This window comes from Ruditapes philippinarum, unplaced genomic scaffold (genome assembly GCF_026571515.1).
Source record: "Ruditapes philippinarum isolate M1 unplaced genomic scaffold, ASM2657151v2 ctg19879_1_1_1_1, whole genome shotgun sequence".
Taxonomy (NCBI): Eukaryota; Metazoa; Mollusca; class Bivalvia; order Venerida; family Veneridae; genus Ruditapes; species Ruditapes philippinarum.
The window spans coordinates 2,373-21,257 of record NW_026867284.1 but is presented as its reverse complement, the minus strand read 5'-3'; the positions used below and the strand labels follow the sequence as shown (position 1 = coordinate 21,257).

The 18,885-nt window shown below is 32.3% G+C and overlaps 1 long non-coding RNA gene across 1 annotated transcript; it reads left to right on the top strand.

Annotated features, from left to right (window-relative positions):
* The first annotated feature begins 15,050 nt into the window (after positions 1–15,050).
* LOC132735514 (uncharacterized) lies at positions 15,051–18,002 on the top strand. Its single transcript, XR_009626461.1, has 4 exons — positions 15,051–15,141; positions 15,913–16,068; positions 16,606–16,836; positions 17,718–18,002. It is a non-coding gene; the product is annotated as an uncharacterized LOC132735514 (long non-coding RNA).
* Positions 18,003–18,885: the final 883 nt, after the last annotated feature.

Below are 18,885 nucleotides of genomic sequence, written 5' to 3'. Positions count from 1 at the left end.
TCGCGGCGTCTTCAATTAATTAATTAAGCAATTTCAGTTCCATATGATGTTTCATAAATAATTTAATGTACGCAATAAAATTAATAAGTTCTTCATCAAGATATATTTCAGTTGTACCAGCGTATACAACCTATACCGGAAGTGGTATTACACGTCACAATCTCGGTCTCGTCTGTCTCGCGAGAATGAACAGAAGGCCAAATGGCGGCGCCCATGAACTTATTTCTCAAGTAAAAATAGTGTCTAAAATACGAATTTCTCTCTTATAGGGTTGATGTCAATAGGAAAACTGTCATGGTTTCTTTTTTAATGTTGAACTATTTATATTAGACAGACATCAATCCATCCATTCCTATTCCTTTAAACATCTTCTTCTAAAAAACCCAAAGAGCTATAGCTTAGATATTTTGCATGAAACATCTTCTAGTGAGTGTCTACCAAGATTGTTCAAATAAAAGCCCTGGGGTCAAAATTAGCCCCGCCCCAGGGGGTCATTGATTTTCCCTATATGCATATAGTAAAAACTTAAAAAAATCTTCTTTTAAAGAACCCCAAGAGCTAGACCTAAGATATTAAGCATGAAACATCTTCTAATGAGTGTGTCTACCAAGATTGTTCAAATCAAAAGCCCTTGGGTCAAAAAATTGGCGCCCCAGGGGTCATTGATTTCCCTATATGCATATAGTAAAAACTTAAAAAAATCTTCTTCTAAAAAACCCAAAGCGCTAGAGCTTTATTTGGCATGAAACATGTTCTAATGGATGTCTACCAAGTTTGTTCAAATAAAAGCCCTGGGGTCAAAATTGGCCCCGCCCCAGGGGATCATTGATTTTCCCTATATGCATATAGTATAAACTTTAAAAAAATTCTTTTAAAGAACCCAAAGAGCTAGAGCTAAGATATTTAGCATGAAACATCTTCTAATGGTTGTCTACCAAATTTGTTCAAATAAAAGCCCTGGGGTCAAAATTGGCCCCGCCCCAGGGGGTCTTTGATTTTCCCTATATGCATATAGTAAAAACTTAAAAAAAATCTTCTTTTAAAAAACCCAAAGATGTCTACCAAGTTTGTTCAAATAAAAGCCCTGGGGTCAAAATTGGCCCCGCCCCAGGGGATCATTGATTTTCCCTATATGCATATAGTATAAACTTTAAAAAAATTCTTTTAAAGAACCCAAAGAGCTAGAGCTATTTCGCATGAAACATCTTCTTATGAGTGTCTACCAAGTTTGTTTTCAAATAAAAGCCCTGGGGGTCAAAAATTGGCCAAGCCCAGGGGTCATTGATTTTCCCTATATACATATAGTAAAAACTTAAAAATCTTCTTTTAAAGAAACCCAAAGAGCTAGAGCTAAGATATTTAGCATGACAACATCTTCTAATGGGTGTCTACCAATTTGTTCAAATAAAAGCCTTGGGTCAAAATTGGCTCCGCCCCAGGGGTCATTGATTTTCCCTATATACATAGAGTAAAAACTTAAAAATTTTGTATTAAAGAACCCAAAGAGCTAGAGCTAAGATATTTTAGCATGAAACATGTTTCTAATGGATGTTTACCAAGTTTGTTCAAATAAAAGCCCTTGGGTCAAAATTGGCCCCGCCAAGGGGTCATTGATTTCCCTATATTGCATATAGTAATTAAAAACTTAAAAATCTTCTTTTAAGAAACCCAAAGAGCTAGAGCTAAGATATTTAGCATGAAACATGTTCTAATAGGTGTCTACCAAGTTTGTTCAAATAAAAGCCCTTGGGTTAAAAATTATTGGCCCTGCCAGGGGGAGGGGGGAAGGGGGGCAAAAGTCATTGTTTTTTCATTATTTGTGTATAGTAAAAACTTAAACATCATGAAAACATCTTCTAATGGGTGTCTTCCAAGTTTGTTCAAATAAAAGCCCTTTGGTTTTAAACTGGCCCGCCCTGGGGCCTATGTACAGGTGAGCGACCCCAGGGCCATCATGGCCTCTTGTTTACTAACTACTCTAAAACATCCAATACAATAAAAACATTGCAAGAAAAATCAACAATTTCAACAAGGTGACACCTTGTCAAGGTACATTGATAATCTACACATTATGCTTATCACAATAAAACAAGGGTATTGATTAAAGAAATACCTTTTTAGCTCGACTATTCTGAAGAATATGAGAGCTATTGTAGTCGCCCCGGCGTCGGCGTCTGCGTTGGTTTTAAAGTTTTTTGTAAAGTCAAATATCTCAATTATTGCTTGAGAATATTCAATTGAAACTTACAATACATATTTATAGTAACAAGGTACATCAGATTGACAGTTGGATAACTCTACTCACAATATTGACAGAATTATGGCCCTTTTTAAAATAGAAATTTTGGTTAAAGTTTTTTTGTTAAGACAAATATCTCAATTATTGTTTGAGATATTCAATTGAAACTTACAATACTTATTAATAGTAATAAGGTTCATTCAGATTGACAAGTTGGATAAATCTACCTACAATATTGACAGAATTATGCCCCTTTTTTAACATAGAAATTTTGGTTAAAGTTTTTGTTTAAGACAAATATCTCAATTATTGTTTGAGATATTCAAATTGAAACTTACAATACTTATTAATAGTAATAAGGTTCATCAGATTGACAAGTTGGATAACTCTACCTACAATATTGACAGAATTATGCCCCTTTTTAACTATAGAAATTTTTGTTAAAGTTTTTGTTAAGACAAATATCTCAATTATTGTTTGAGATATTCAATTGAAACTTACAATACTTATTTATAGTAATAAGGTTCATCAGATTGACAAGTTGGATATTAACTCTACCTAACAAAATATTGACAGAATTATGCCCCTTTTTAACATAGAAATTTTGGTTAAAGTTTTTTGTTAAGACAAATATCTCAATTATTGTTTGAGATATTCAATTGAAACTTACAATACTTATTTATAGTAATAAGGTACATCAGATTGACAAGTTGGATAACTCTGCCTACAATATTGACAGAATTATGCCCCTTTGAAACTTAGAAATTTTGGTTAAAGTTTTTTTGTAAAGTCAAATATCTCAATTATTGCTTGAGATATTCAATTGAAATTACAATACTGTTTTTAATAGTAACAATGTACATCATTTTTGCAAAATTGCATAACTCTGTCTGCAATATTTGCAGAATTATTTGCTTCTTTGAAACTTAAAGATTTTGGTTAAAGGTTAAAGGTCTTCAGAGATATTTCCTTGAACTTTACACATGTACTTAGGGTCATAATTTGAGGGTCATAATTGTATGTCACTGACCAAGTTCCATAACTCTATCTTGCATTAAGGCTGATTCATATCCCCTTTTTCTACTTAGTCTCTTGGTTAATGTTTACATGCAAGTTTTACATATCTCAATAACTATGAAAGATATTTATTTAAAACTTCACATATGCATTTAGGGTCAGAATTGTAGGTCACTGACAAAGATCCATAATTCTATCTTGCATTTAGGCTGATTTTTCTTCCCTTTTTCAACTTAAAAAATTCATGGTAAAGTTTTGCTTGTAAGCTGTTATCGCCATAACTATTGAAGGGTTTGTGCCTTTTTTGGGACAATTTTATGCATTCATAATAATAAACAGTGATTTACTTGATAAAACATCTTAATAACAAGCCTTTGTACCTTTTCTGTCAATTTTACGTATTCATAGGTAATTAGTATTATTATACTCAATAAAACACCCTTGTGACATTACCTTCCAGATAGTCAAGCCAATACTGTATAATTAGACTCTCTTTAATGCCTATAACATGAATTTATAAAAAAAAAACTAGCCCTTTTGTGAACTTAGAAAATTTAACATTATCAAGACTCTTTAACTATCAAGCACTTAGAATAGTCGAGCGTGCTGTCCTTCCGACAGCTCTTGTTTCATATATATCCACCTTGATCTTTATTTAATTATAGCCAGACAGCGCAGCTTGAATTTCTTAATGAGTTGTCTGACATGAATATACAGGTGTTTTTGCCCTTTCCATTTAAAAACTACAGTTGTAAGTGCTATCTTATCTATCTTATATTATTATACAGGGTCTCTTCTTTCCCTTTTCATTTAAACGTTACAGTTGGGAGTGCTATCTTTTTTCTCCACTTGATATTGTTTCATGTAAATGCAGTCGAAATATGGTCGCATCTTCAAATCTGAGCATAGTGTATTATCTTTTTAATCAAATACAAAAACTAACCTCTTTTTGAAATAAATTTAATCACCACTAGTCTGAGGGTTTAGCGCAAGACTGTAGTAACTGTATATTTGTAAATTTTACAAGAGAAGCAAAAAACATTCTGTTTTAAATGTTATTCTATCATTTCTTAAGATTTCTTAGAATATGAAAAGAAAGTGTAAAAGAAAGCAAATAAATTAACAAAACAATGTTAATCTTTTTTCATTCTTAGATATTTGGACTGTGCTGAGTTACTACATTCTTGCGCTCAAATGGTAATATTTTGAAAATTATTCTGAGCGCAAGACAGTAGTAACTAGACTACTTTATTTGAAAGTAAACAGTAATAGCTACTTTCATTGAGAAATTCTGTGACCCGATGTTGCGTGATAATCACACTAGATATATTTACTATAAGCTGGTTTAGTAATCACCCTTTCTTTTTGTTAAGCCTTTTGTAACTTGCTTGTAAACGTCAACAGTTCGATTTTTTTTTTAAATTTAGATTGATTTATGAGTCAGATGTGTCCAGATGTGTTTAAGTTTTTACGCTGTCCTTTCAACTTCAACTTACCGAAGTTCTACTGTATTTCATGGAAGTACTGGTTCTTTTGTACTGAACCAAAGTCTACATGATAGTTTGCTTAAAGTTTGTCTCTTATAGATCATCATCTTTCTAACAGGCTTCTTAGTTAAGTAAAACAAGTTGATGACTTGTATGAATGTATGGGAGATTGTAATAATGCAAATAAATTTCTTGAATTATGAATGGCCAAAACAATTTGTAATATGATGCCATGTATACCATGAAGAACCAAAGTGCACACAAAAAACAACGTATTTCAAAATTGTCGACAATTAGCTTCTTGTGCTAAAAATTTGTTATTGCATATTATTCTTTATCACATATTCCTCGGTTTAAATGTCATAACTTCAAAAGAAAGAGTTGAAAGATACACCTTATTATGATGACTTTATATACTTGAATTTCTGGATTTTTCTTATGAACTTGTCATCAATAACAATTTGCATTATTATAAATTTGTTATACATGTTGCTGAACGGATACATAGGAGAATTTAGCCTCGACTTGCGTATCGGGTCAATTATTTATCTCATTCAGACTTAATATTATCCCATATATCTGGCAGTAAACTTGTATAAATAATAATATACACACTGGATAAATGTACCTACTTCCGGTAAATAACAGGCATTTGTGCTCGCAAAAAACATACACATTAAATAATATGGAATTGCAATAAATGATAGTGATTTTGTTTACACACTGTGATATAGCCTTGCTGACATAAATATAACCCTCAACTAGTGCCTTGGGTTATATTTATCACATTCAGTCTAGATTAAAAAAACAGTGATATGCACCTTCCAGACCGTACAAATCATGGACGCTATAGACACATAACACAGTGAGTAGCTTAATACAGTGCAATTGTTTAGTCGAAATTGTTGAGCGGATTGAACAAGGTAGCATAAGACAGAAAGTTACTGAATACAGTGGGTCACTATGGCAGTTTTGATTTAGACATTTGAATATTCAGTTACCTTTTGTCCATAATTGTCGGATTCCGAAGTATATCATATAGATTTTAAAGTATGGCATAACAGTATACATGGTTTATGTATAACTTAAAGTTACCTACACAACACTTGCCAAACTAGCCTCTATGATAAGGAGTTAAGACACTTAGTTTCAAAGTGAAGGTTGTAGGTTCAAATCTTAATGAAACAATATGTTTTTATGGGTTTTTTTATGTTGCTTTTTATTATATTTTGTGAAACTACTATTAAGTTTTTGCGTAGGCCAAATCAAACATTGTACAACTGTACAAATTGAAATAATGAAACTTTAGAAATATACATCTATATATCAAAGTTATGATTTTTTTTAAAGAAAAGACATAAGAAATCAAAGAAATGATTCATTTATTAATGCTGCATATAAAAGAAACCTTAGAAAAAGTTTCTGAAAAATTTGAACTTGCAACTTTGCCATTGGAACGTTAATATAAAATGAAGTATTGACAACTTCCGTTTCATTAGAAACAATAATAAAATCGTAAGAAATTACAAAAGTGAAGAAAAAGCTTCCAAAAATTAATGAGACAATATTGCCAAACAATGCTTGCCAAAAGTAAAGCATTGATAACTGGCTAATACAGTAAACAATACAGAGGTGGTGCATTTTTTACTATAGTTATATTAAAAATGTTTTTATTTTTCCTTATTTAGAACAACATACTACCACTTCTGATATAAATGAATGTTTACTTCTATACATGTATAACTGTTAAACCCATGAATCATCTAAGATTTCAACTGAAAACTCAATATTCATTTGCAGTTTTGAAATACACAGACAAGAAATGTTGCTAAAATATAGAATGATATATACATATACATGTGTAGTGTCATCCTCCTTTGATGATATCATAATATATTGCCTTTGTGAGTTACTACAGTCTTACATGATAATGTTAGGGAAAAATAATATTATTTTTAGTGCAAGACTGTAGTAACTACACAGTTACTACAGTCTTGCATTGAAATGAAAGAAAAATTTCATTTCTTTTTAAGTGCAAAACTGTAGTAAGTCCAGTTTCAACAGTTTTGCAGTAAAATATCTTTATCTTTTGAGTTACTACAGTAGAGTATTTATAAAAAAAATTTGAAATGAAGTAAAATAGATACAAAAAAAATTACGACATGATGTAAAGTACCAAACAATACATGAAATTCAAAAAAAGTCATTTTCAGAAAAAATGGTAGTTACTACAGTCTTGCGCTTAACCCCTTAACTGTCAGTAGTATAAAGTAATCATTAAATTTTACCTTTTTGTTTATATCTTCTACAGAATCTTCTACAGAAGGTTTAAGATCATGAAGTTACAAGATTTTCAATATTTATAATAGTTAAGAAATTTAATTTTAGTGTTAATATCTAGGATGTTCAGATTTATAAAATGATTGTACTTCCTCTTTCTCTTTCAATTATAACCCATTCCCAATTAGCCAGATAAGCTTATCAGCCACTGATACTGCATGACCTCATAAGATAATCAATAATGTATACTAATGAGGCCAGTTTATTTACACCATCTGCATAGAGGGTATTGTTGTTTTTAGCTACCTGAGCACAAAGTGTTCAAGGTGAACTTCTGTAATCACAATTTGTCCAGCTTCCATCTTCAGTTAGTGCTTCCGTCGTCAGCATTTTAGCTTGACTTTTCGAAGAAAATAGAGAGCTATTGCAGTCGAGTCGGCGTCAGCGTCTGCGTTGGTTAAAGTTTTTTTAGTAAAGTCAAATATCTCAATCATTGCTTGAGATATGCAATTGAAACTTACAATACTTATTTATAGTAGCAATGTACATCGGATTGACAAATTGAATAACTCTGCCTACAATATTTACACAATTATGCCCCTTTTTAACTTAGAAATTTTGGTAAAAGTTTTTTGTAAAGTCAAATATCTCAATTATTGCTTGAGATATGCAATTGAAATTAACAATTCTTTTTTTAATAACAATCAGTTTTCAAAGTTACATAACTCTGCCTGAAATATTTGCAGAATTATGCCCTTTTGAAACTTAGAAATTGTAATTAAAGGTTAAAGGTCTTAATAACTATCAAAGATATTTACTTGAAAATTTACATATTATGTACTTACGGTCATAATTGAAGGTCACATCTAAAGATCCCTAACCCTGCCATGTATTTTGACTGAATTATGCACTCTTTTGTACTAAAAAACTCCTTTTCTTAGTTTTGCATGCAAGTTTTGCATATCTCTAAAACTGTTAAAGATAAAAACTTGAAACTTCATATGTATATTTTTGGTCACTGAACAGCACTCATATCTATGTCATGTATTTAGGCTGATTTATCTCCCCTTTTTACTTAGTCTCTCGGTTAATGTTTACATGTAAGTTAAACATATTTCAATAACTATCAGAGATTTTGAATTGAAACTTCAGATAAACATGAAGGGTCATAATTGTATGTCACATGACTGTCAATTCAAACTCCAACACGTCCATTAAAACACTGCTGACTTGTTTCTTGATTTAAAAAGGAATTTGTTGCACATATTTTCATAAACATATAAGGGTTCCTGATACTTTTATACTTTTTACACATTTTTGTTCACGTGTGGAGGCCTATTTTATAATTAATGTGTAATTTTGTGTAAATAAGTACTTTTGCTATCATAATTATTCACATCTTTATTCAGACACCTTTACATATTGCAATTTGACCGATAGTGTATTTTGTTCAAAAGTGTGTTTGCTTTGTTCAAGTGTTTATTTGCTTTTATTATATTCAGATTCTTATTTATTACAGCATCTTCCATTTTGTATATTCATAAATACTAATAAAAAGTACCAGTTGTTTCATATATAACTGCATCTTTTTGAATATATATTTCAATTTTCACTTGCAGTACTTCAAACATCTTTTCAAAAGTCATGTTCATTATAATATTCCGATAACTATAAAATGCATTTCCACTAAACCAGCCGAGCTAGCGCACAGGTACAGCGCTGGTCTGTCAAAAGGTTGACCTGTTTTCAATCCCTGTCCTTTCCATTAGTCCAATGCCATTATTTTGATAACTGTTCTAATTGTCGAGCATACTGTCATCGGACAACTCTGATTTTCTTATTTCCAAATTGATGCCCCTTTTTAGCTCACCTGAGCATGCTCAGGGTGAGCTTTTAGGATCGATGATTGTCCGTCGTCCGTCCGTTCACATTTTGTTGTTAACTTATCGTTAACACTCTAGCAGTCGCATTTTTGCCTCAATCATCATCAAACTTGGGTCAGGATGCTTATCTAGTTGATAGCTCGGATGAGTTCGAACATGGGTCATCTCGGAGGAAAAACTAGGTCACAAGAGCTAAAAATAGAAAAACCTTCTAGTGGTCACATTTTTGCCTCAATCATCATCAAACTTGGTCAGGATGTTTGTCTAGGTGATAGCTCGGATGAGTTCGAACATGGGTCATCTCGGACGAAAAAGTAGGTCACCGGAGCTAAAAATAGAAAACCTTGTTAACACTCCAGCGGTCACATTTTTGCCTCAATCATCATCAAACTTGGTCAGGATGTTTATCTAGTTGATAGCTAGGATGAGTTCGAACATGGATCATCTTGGATGAAAAACTATGTCACAAGAGCTAAAAATAGAAAAATCTTGTTAACACTCTAGCGGTCACAATTTTGCCTCAATCATCATCAAACTTGGTCAGGATGTTTGTCTAGGTGATAGCTTAGATGAGTTCGAACATGGGTCATCTCAGGTGAAAAAGTAGGTCACTGGAGCTAAAAATAGGAAAACCTTGTTAACACTCTAGCGGTCACATTTTGGCATCAATTATAATCAAACTTTGTCAGGAAGCTTGTCTAGGTGATAGCTCGGACGAGTTCGAACATGGGTCATCTCTGATGAAAAAGTAGGTCACTGGAGCTAAAAATAGAAAAACCTTGTTAACACTCTAGCGGTCACATTTTTGCATCAATCATCATCAAACTTGGTCAAGATGCTTGTCTAGGTGATAGCTTGGATGAGTTCGAACATGGGTCATCTCGGATGAAAAAGTAGGTCACCGGAGCTAAAAATAGAAAAACTTTGTTAACACACTAGCGGTCACATTTTTGCCTCAATCATCATCAAACTTGGTCAGGATGTTTGTCTAGTTGATAGCTTGGATGAGTTCGAACATTGGTCATCTCGGATGAAAAACTAGGTCACAGGAGCTAAAAATAGAAAAATCTTGTTAACACTCTAGTGGCTACTGTTTTGATCCAAATATCCTGTAAATTGGTCTGAAAGATTGTTTTGATAATTTCTAAGTCAAGTTCGAACATGGGTCATCTTGGATGAAAAACTAGGTCACACCGCCCAGATATTGAAAAACCTTGTTAACATTCTAGTGGTCATATTTTCGACTCAATTATAATCAAACTTGGTCAGGATGCTTGTCTAGGTAATTGCTCGGATAAGTTCGAAATCGCATGTGAAACTAGGTCACCGGAGCTAAAAATATAAAAATCTTGTTAACACTCTAGTTGCTACTGTTTTGATCCAAGTATCCTGAAAATTGGTCTGAAAGTTTGTTTTGATGATTTCTAGGTCAAGTTTGAATATGGGTCACCTGGGTAAAAAACTAGGTCACACTGCTCAAATATGGATGATCCTTGTTAACACTGTAGTGATCACACTTTTGACTCACCTGTCATGAGATTTGGTCAGAATGCTTGTGTAGGTAATTGTTTGGATGAGTTTGATGGGTCAGGTGAGCGATCTAGGGCCATCATGGCCCTCTTGTTATACTCAATGAAACTCATGGTTAACTTTCTGCTTGTAAGCTGGTATCTCCCTAACTAATTAAAGGGAATGGAATGAAACTTTACACATACATTTCCACTGTGATTTTTTAACATGATTGGCACAGGTCCCATAACTCTGATTTACTTAATCACAAATTTATGCTCCTTTTAATACTCAAATAAACATCCTTGAGACATCTCTATGTACTAAATTCAAGTTATAAATGGTTAAGAATGTTTAGAAGATATTTAAAAAAACGTTTCGGGAAAGACCTTTTGATTAAGATATTAGCTGATTTAGAATTTTCTGTCAGGAAAGCATTACAGTAAGACTACCTTAAGTTTGCAGTGACTAAGTTTTTTTACTTTCAAAACTGTCAAACAGCTTTGCCTTTCTATATGCTATAGATAATATCTATGGACGTGAATTTGAGTAGAGCGCAGGACCGTTGTGTCGAGCTAGAAGAAGATGTCGGGCGACTACGTGAAGTGAACTCTGGTGATAGTTAGGAACAAGAGATGTATACTGAAGATGAATAAAGCTCCGCCTACCAACTACGGCCTTCGTGGTCAATTCCTAAGCTCCAAACCGGGTATTAAATAGCCGATAAACACCGCTAAGACCGATATTATTTCTTTATTATATTCTGAGATATGATACATCTGAACATTGTTTAACATTTGTCATATTGAAAGTTGACCTTGAACTTATCGTATTACATTGACCTTACAGGTCAAATTTAACCATCATAACTTTATTCTTAAGTAAATTATATATTTCTGGGGGTCCATTTCCAAGACTTTAGTGGTTAAGGGTGTTGACTTAAAACCACTTGTTCCTCACTGATGTTGGTTTGTCTTCCGCAAAAGATTTGATCTCAACATTTTTGAAGGCTAATTTAGGTAGCTTATATAGTTCTACAAGGTGCCCATGGAAATAATGCACAGAGAGGTACCTTTGGTCTTCCTTCAATAGTAAAGCTGAAAAGTCGCCATTTGACCATTACCGTGTTGGTATGAAGTATTTATATAACCAACCCAAAATAAAAAAAAGAAAAGTTATGTCTTTCATATTTTACATAATAATTAGTACATGTGGATACATTTTATTAATTTTATATGCTCTATATGACCCTAACCTATATTTGTGTTAACCATTAATGTCAAGGGTTTACATTTTTTAGTCCTTATAACTTATCATTTGGTAATGCAATTACCTTTATATTGACATCCCGTCTGTAGATTTTCAACAGTCTTTCCGGAAATACTCTGGAAAATAACCGATTTTTCATGAATTTTCATGGAAACAAGCTTTTTTCCACAGTATTTACAAAGTACTCTGGAACAATTTTCATGGAAATCTCTGGAACTTGACTTCTTCATCAAAGAAATAACCATGATACAGTTCTGGAAACTCTGGAAAGTTAACACTTAGACAATGTACAAGGAGTTTGACTCTGGAAAACACTTAGTCATTTTTGAGAAAGTTTTGGACTTAGGAAATTTTCTTTTCATTTCTGCATTTCCTTATACTTCACTAAATACATTCAACTTTAATATTGTTTCCTAAGTAGGCATAAATGATCTTTATAATATAAGACAGTTTTCTGGTTTTAAGACATAATGAAAATAAAGACAATTTAAAATATGGCATTGTCACAATTGTAAATTGTTGACTAGATACAACAGCAATAACACATGAATTTAATTACTGAGCAATGAGATTGGTCATACATGTGTACTCACTGTAATTAAAAGAAGCAGTTAGCAAAATAAACACTTATAGTTAAACAAAATGAAACCGTAATAAGCCCCTCAAGAGCTTAACTGTTTCTTTTTTATTGCCAAAAAACTAAAAAAACTAAAAAAAAAACACATGCAACCCTATTGCCACATTTTGGCATTGAAAATGCATTAAGGAATTTTATTATTTAACTCTCATTATTTTTAAAGTATCTCATTTCAAGCCCGATCTGATTGGTTCATTATCATATATTACCCTAAGGTAGAAAAATTAAATACATAATTAAAGAGAAACAAGTTAAATTTAGGAACAAATGTTATTGTTCTACACTTATGTTTCTTTATTAATTGAAGATAAATTTATTATGTATCTCTATTGAAGTATATATAATTTATATTTTATTCATCCTGTGTAGAAGTAACTCATATATAGTGATTAATTCTGGAACATTCAAATCAGCATCAGCCACAATGTAAATATTTATGACCCAACTGGTTTAATAACTACCAAAGGTAAACTCACCTATGATAGAGGTAAAGCAGGTTTACAACATACTTTATTACACTGTAGCTCCCAAGTAACTTAATACCCTTGCAGAATAAATCACAGGTCAGAACACTCCTTCCAGGAGGGTCATTTGAACAGAAGCATTGAAAGATAATGGTTATAAGTGCCTAACTGCTTAAAAGTTATAACTTGAAATATTATGTTTGAGCATTGCAAATTAGATCAAATGAGTTTAAACTAGACGAATTTACAAAAGTTTTCGGGAATTATGAACTTTCAAACATGTGTATTTCATGAAAAATTATTTTTGAGCATTGGAAATTAGATCAAATGAGTTAAAACTGGACGAATTTACAAAAGTTTTCTGGAAATATGAACTTTAAACATGTGTATTTCATGATTCAGTGAAAGTGGAGGGAACTATATGTATATAACCATTTCTTATAGTAAGTACAAATGTATTTTTATTTTACACTTATTATTTAAGTTTTTTTCAAACTTTTTTTGCAAGTAAAAACTTTTTTTAGTGATTGTTTTTTTTTTATATAAATGTAACTTTTCAATATTAATGGTAAATAAAGAAAATCTTTTTCATTTTTAATTAAAGGCGGGAAATTTCAAATCGGAGATTATTGTTATTAAATTTCCCATTCAAAATATTGGTGATTGAAACAGATTCCATATCAAGCAATGAATTTCCAAATTCACATTTAATAAAATTCATAATAATTTTGCCTTAATTGTAATTTCTTGTTACTCATGTACATATGTTTATTTTTTCAACGTTAGGTTGCAAACTTTCAAGTCTTTGAGTCACATGCGATGTTTCAACTCAAAGGATATCAGATGAGGGAAAAGGAAAAAATGTACTGTTGAATATAGAATGCTCACAAAATTATCCTGGTAATAATTTAGTTTGTTTTGTTGAAAAAAGTCAAAGTGACGTGTTTTCATATAAATGCATTCTAATTTCAAAACACTGAACAAAATGTTGTTCTTCATGTTTAATACATATATTATTGTTATACTGACTCCGCTGAACACATCTCTATACTGAGTCCACTGAACACATCTCAAACTTTCAGTGATAATTAAGTACTTGTGAAGATCATTGAGTAATCTAAACTGCCATTACATTAAGTTGTCATTAGTACATAGATATAGGAAAAGCAGAGAAATAATTGACACAAGTTTATCATATTGTTAATTTTTGACCAAAAATAAATTATTTTCATCAAAGCATGGTGTTTACTTGATAACTCTGTGCTGATATTCTGCAAATATCATTTAATTGAAAGTTTTCCATCTTAACTTTTTTCACCCTTTCATGTTTTTTTATCAATCATGTTTAAATAATACTAATTATATTGACAATGTGCATATAACACAAGTACATGTATTTATATACAATTAATTTATATTTTTCAGTATCCATCGGAGAGGTCACACCACAAGTCAAGAAGATGTTGTATCATGTGAAGTGAAGGATAAATACATGTGTACTAGATGTATGTTAAACTACATTTGTTTGAATTAAACACCCTGACTTAGAAATAATTGTGAAATGTGCAAATTACCATAAGTGTTTAAATTCTTGACGACGAGAGTGCTTTTTTGATTTGCTAATAAAAACAAAAATGCAAAATCAAAGGTAATTTGATTTAAGTATGCAACCATCATTTCAGTAATCCCAAAATGTTCCAGAGTGAATTCCATAGTAATTACAGAATGTTCCAGAGTGAATTCCATAGTAATTCCAGAATTATTTCAAGGCTAATGGCATTTTTGACTCCAGATCCTATTTTTAAATGCGGAACATTTTCCAGAGCGACTCTGAAACATTTTCCAGAGTAACTCCGGAACATTTTCCAGAGTAACTCTGGAATATTTCAAACTTTTAAAACTCTGGAACATTTTCATGGAAAAAGATTCATGAAAAAATCTCAGGAAATTCATGAAAAAATGTACGGACGGGATACCGTATACATATTTATTTTGTTTCGCATGCTTCAATGTTTATTCCGTTTTGACATTGCCTATGTTGAGGTAAAGTACATGCAATTTATCCCGTCTTGGTATTGACATTGAGTATTTTGAGGTAAAGTACACGCAATTGATAATCTGTTTTTGTTCCTGCTTTTCATGAGGTGGCATTAAAATAAAGAAATACAGTCTTATTCAAGTTATATGATGTTACTTTGCTGGTTTTTACTATTTTTTCTTACCATCATGCAATCTATATTGAGCCGTCAGCTTATAGAGATAGTTTTTTTTACATCGTAAAGTGGAGCTTGTACACAATGACAGTATAGCAAATAGAGAAGACATAGCTAGAATGATCTCATAACTCACTCTCAAGGTAAAATAATTGTACAACTTTTTCCTGTATAAGAGTGAATTTAATTTATATTCATTCCATAAATTGTATGGCATGATTGTGCATTTATTTTGATGTGATGTTATATGAGTTATACAGACGTAACCTTACAACACTTTAAATGTTAGTGTAACAGTATAAGCGCATTAAGGAAAAATGATTATTTTTTACTGTTAACTGTGCTTATTTTCTTTTTGACTGGTAATTGTGCTTTTCTTTGGGTATGGCTTTGAGATAAATAGATTGTTATATTTGTGTAGCTTCATTGCTAAATTGATTAAAACTTGTTCAATAAAATTGGCAACTACACACATTGTTTTTCCTCTATAAATTAATGATGTTTAGAATTTATATATGAAATCAAAGCAAAGGAGTGTAAGTTAGCCAAATGGTTCTACAGATAACAATTGGAAACCATGAAAACTACAATCTACCAAGCTAAATACACACAAATTGTTGATAATCTAATGAAATTTGATTTCTATCTTCATCATTGTAATTTCTCCCTAATAATGAGCCTTGGACATTGAATCTAATAGTCATTTGTTTGTCACCAATCAGCTGGGATAAGCGGTCTGTCAATGGCATACAAATTGGTAATAACTGGTTAGTTATCTAGGAAAGATCGTAATAGGTGAAGCGACTGCCAAGATATGACTCAAATACACGTGTAAAAGTTTGGCATAAAAACCAGAAAAATAAACAAAAATTAATGGTTATTAAATGTTTATCAACAAAACTTCATTTGAACAGATAAAAGAAGCAGTATCAACAAGGGAGGTAAATCAGTTTCTGGTAGGGGAGAGAACTAAGTTACAGAACGAGAAATCTCACCTGGAGAAAGAGCTTGAGATTGAGAGAAAAAACAACGATGAGAGAAAGGTTGAGATTCAAGATGTCATTAGAAAAGTAAGCAAAATTACTCCAGTTATACAGTTAATTTCAAATTACCAGTACAATATAATTACTCCAAAATAGTCCCCTCATCCCTATGGGCATGAATCTTGTTTTGGACATTGGATTCTTTCATCATCTGGTGGTTCAGCTTAGGTGCATGCTTGAAATAAATTAATGAACGGGGCATTTGGGGCCTAGTTTTACCAGTTAAGCTGGAAAATTTCTGTAGGACCTTTACTGTGTTAGTGTCACATAAGATGGAAGAAAAAAGAAGAAAAATATGGTTGTAAAAGGATTGTATTTAGAATAATCTTTTCAACTGGTTTAAAATTATACTTAATTTAACAATTTCATTTGAACTTTAAACTTGACCTTACTCAATGAATAAGATATTTTAATGAAACAAGTGTCTTAGAGCACAATGATTTGATTTTGTGACTTGGTTTGTTTGTGTGTGCAGAATTAAACTTTCTGTGTTTTGTTTAATTTTTCAAGATATTTTGGGAGAAAATGGTATTGTTAATAAATTCATAACTTCTTTCTTCATAGATTGAGAGGACAGAAACTACTCAAAAATCAACAGAAAAAGATTCAAGGAACAAAGACAACGCAATATTAACTCTAGAATCTGATTTACGAAATACAAAACATAACTTGGCAGGGATGGAATCTGAAGTAACTCTGTTAAGAAATAAAGTGGATAAATTAAATGAAGACTTGAAAAATTTAACGGGTATTAATGGGTCTCTAGAGAAGCGTCTTGAAATAGAAAAGAATTCCGTAAGTAGTTGTTTCATTAATTAACTTGGAATTTTGTTTGATTGTTTACTTATTTGACTTGTTATTTTAGGTGGTAAAGTGTATTTTCAAAATTTTGCGTTGGTTGTTAAAATATCTATTTCAATTTCAATTACTTATTCTCACCGCCAATCAGATCAACTTGATTGTCCCAATCACATTAATTTCCCGATGATACGTGGACCAAGCTGGATTAAATGCACATTCATGACTCCTACATGACCTCAAATCGACCCTTCAAGATGTTTTACAACTTCTTCTTGACGACAATCCGACAAACATCCCGACTTCTTCTCGATCACCCAGACCTTTACGCGAGTCATACACGATCTCAACTAGACTAAATGGACCTCTGCTCGATCGTTGCCAGATTTCCATCCGACCAGATCGTAATGATCGTAATCCAGTTGTGAATAGTCGTGTACAGATCCGGTAAGAGATGTATATCCAACCAAACTAGATCGTTACATGATTTATTCTCGATCAACTAGATCTTCTACTCGATCACTATACGATTGCATCTCGACCGCTAATCTACTCGATCGCTACTTGAATTTCTTTTGACATGTCAAAAAAATTTGGGTAGGAAGCCCGAGCCATGCCGACAAAGGTAGACCGCTCTGATCACCCCGGATCACGCATGCAGACCGAACTAGACCGGTACCAGATCGCTTGATCAAGTTGATCTGATCAGCGGTGAGAACACAGCATAAGAAAGAGGAAAGATTTAAAGTAAATGTTCAATTGTTAAACTTATGCTATCACCAAGTAGATCAAACTTATTATGTGTTAACTTGGTTCTTTTTACTGTTTTCTGTTATACAATGGTTAAGTTTCTGTTCAGTTGTTAATGTTATTTACAGCTAGCAGAGGAGAAAAATTCAGTCTCTAAATGGATGGAAGATTATAAAATATTGTCACATGACTTTGAGGTTCTAAAGCACGACCATACAGTACTGTGTGACAAATACCAGTCTGAGCTAGAAGTTGTCGACAAGTTAAAAGTTGGTATTCTAAATAAGTTATTTTACAGAGTTCTTTAACTATTATTTTACTGAATGATTATGTTGGGCATCCTACGTGGAGTGGTCATGGTCATTGACTTCTGACTCTTTGTCTTTCACCACTATGTGTTTAAATCCTGACCATTGACTTTGTATTCTTTTTTTATGAGGAAAAACTATCCATCTAACCTACAGAATGTCAGTGGTTCCACTTAGGTGCCTGTTCATGCCTGAAACTATGCTCAGAAGCACACCTGAAGTCTTCCGGTAAAGCTAAAAATTCAGTATTTGACTTTTAAAATGTTGGTGCCACATAAACATAATGATTACTAGTATTTGTTATCTGTGACCAAGAGGTCAAGGTCATTGACTTCAAACAACTTGCTCCCTATCACTGTAGGCTCAAATCCTGCCAGGGATATTGGATTCTTTCAGTTGAGGAAGCTGTCCAGCTTGCCTTCATAATAGTTCTTCTCAGGATCCTGTTTGTGTCTGAAATACGGCAAAGAGGGGGAGGGGGCATGTGATGGCATCCTCCACCAGTTATGCTGGATAGTCGCCATATGACCTTTACAGTTTTGTTGGGATGTAAAACCAAACTAAAAAACTTTAAGATTATTAAGAAGAGTAATTTTGGTCATATGTTTTGTTAGATTAAGTTGCTTTAAAAAGAAGACAAAATTCAACCACAATAATATGGTTTAAATGTATTTAACATTTTTATAAAAACATTTTGACTTTTTACATAATGAAAAATAGTTACTACAAGTATGAAACTATACATGCAGAGATGGTTCAATCCCAGCAAACACATGACGTTAAAATAACGTCGGATTAATGTTAGATTTTGGTCACGACGTCAGCGACCAAAATATGACGTAAATCTGACGTTAGAATACCGATGTCTAATTGACGTTTCTTTTTGACGTCGTACTAACGTCGGGTTATGGTCGGTGTCCTTACGGTAGGTAAAAAAATACAAAAAAAAAATCCTTATTCGCTGTTGTAATCATTTAAACTTTTTTTC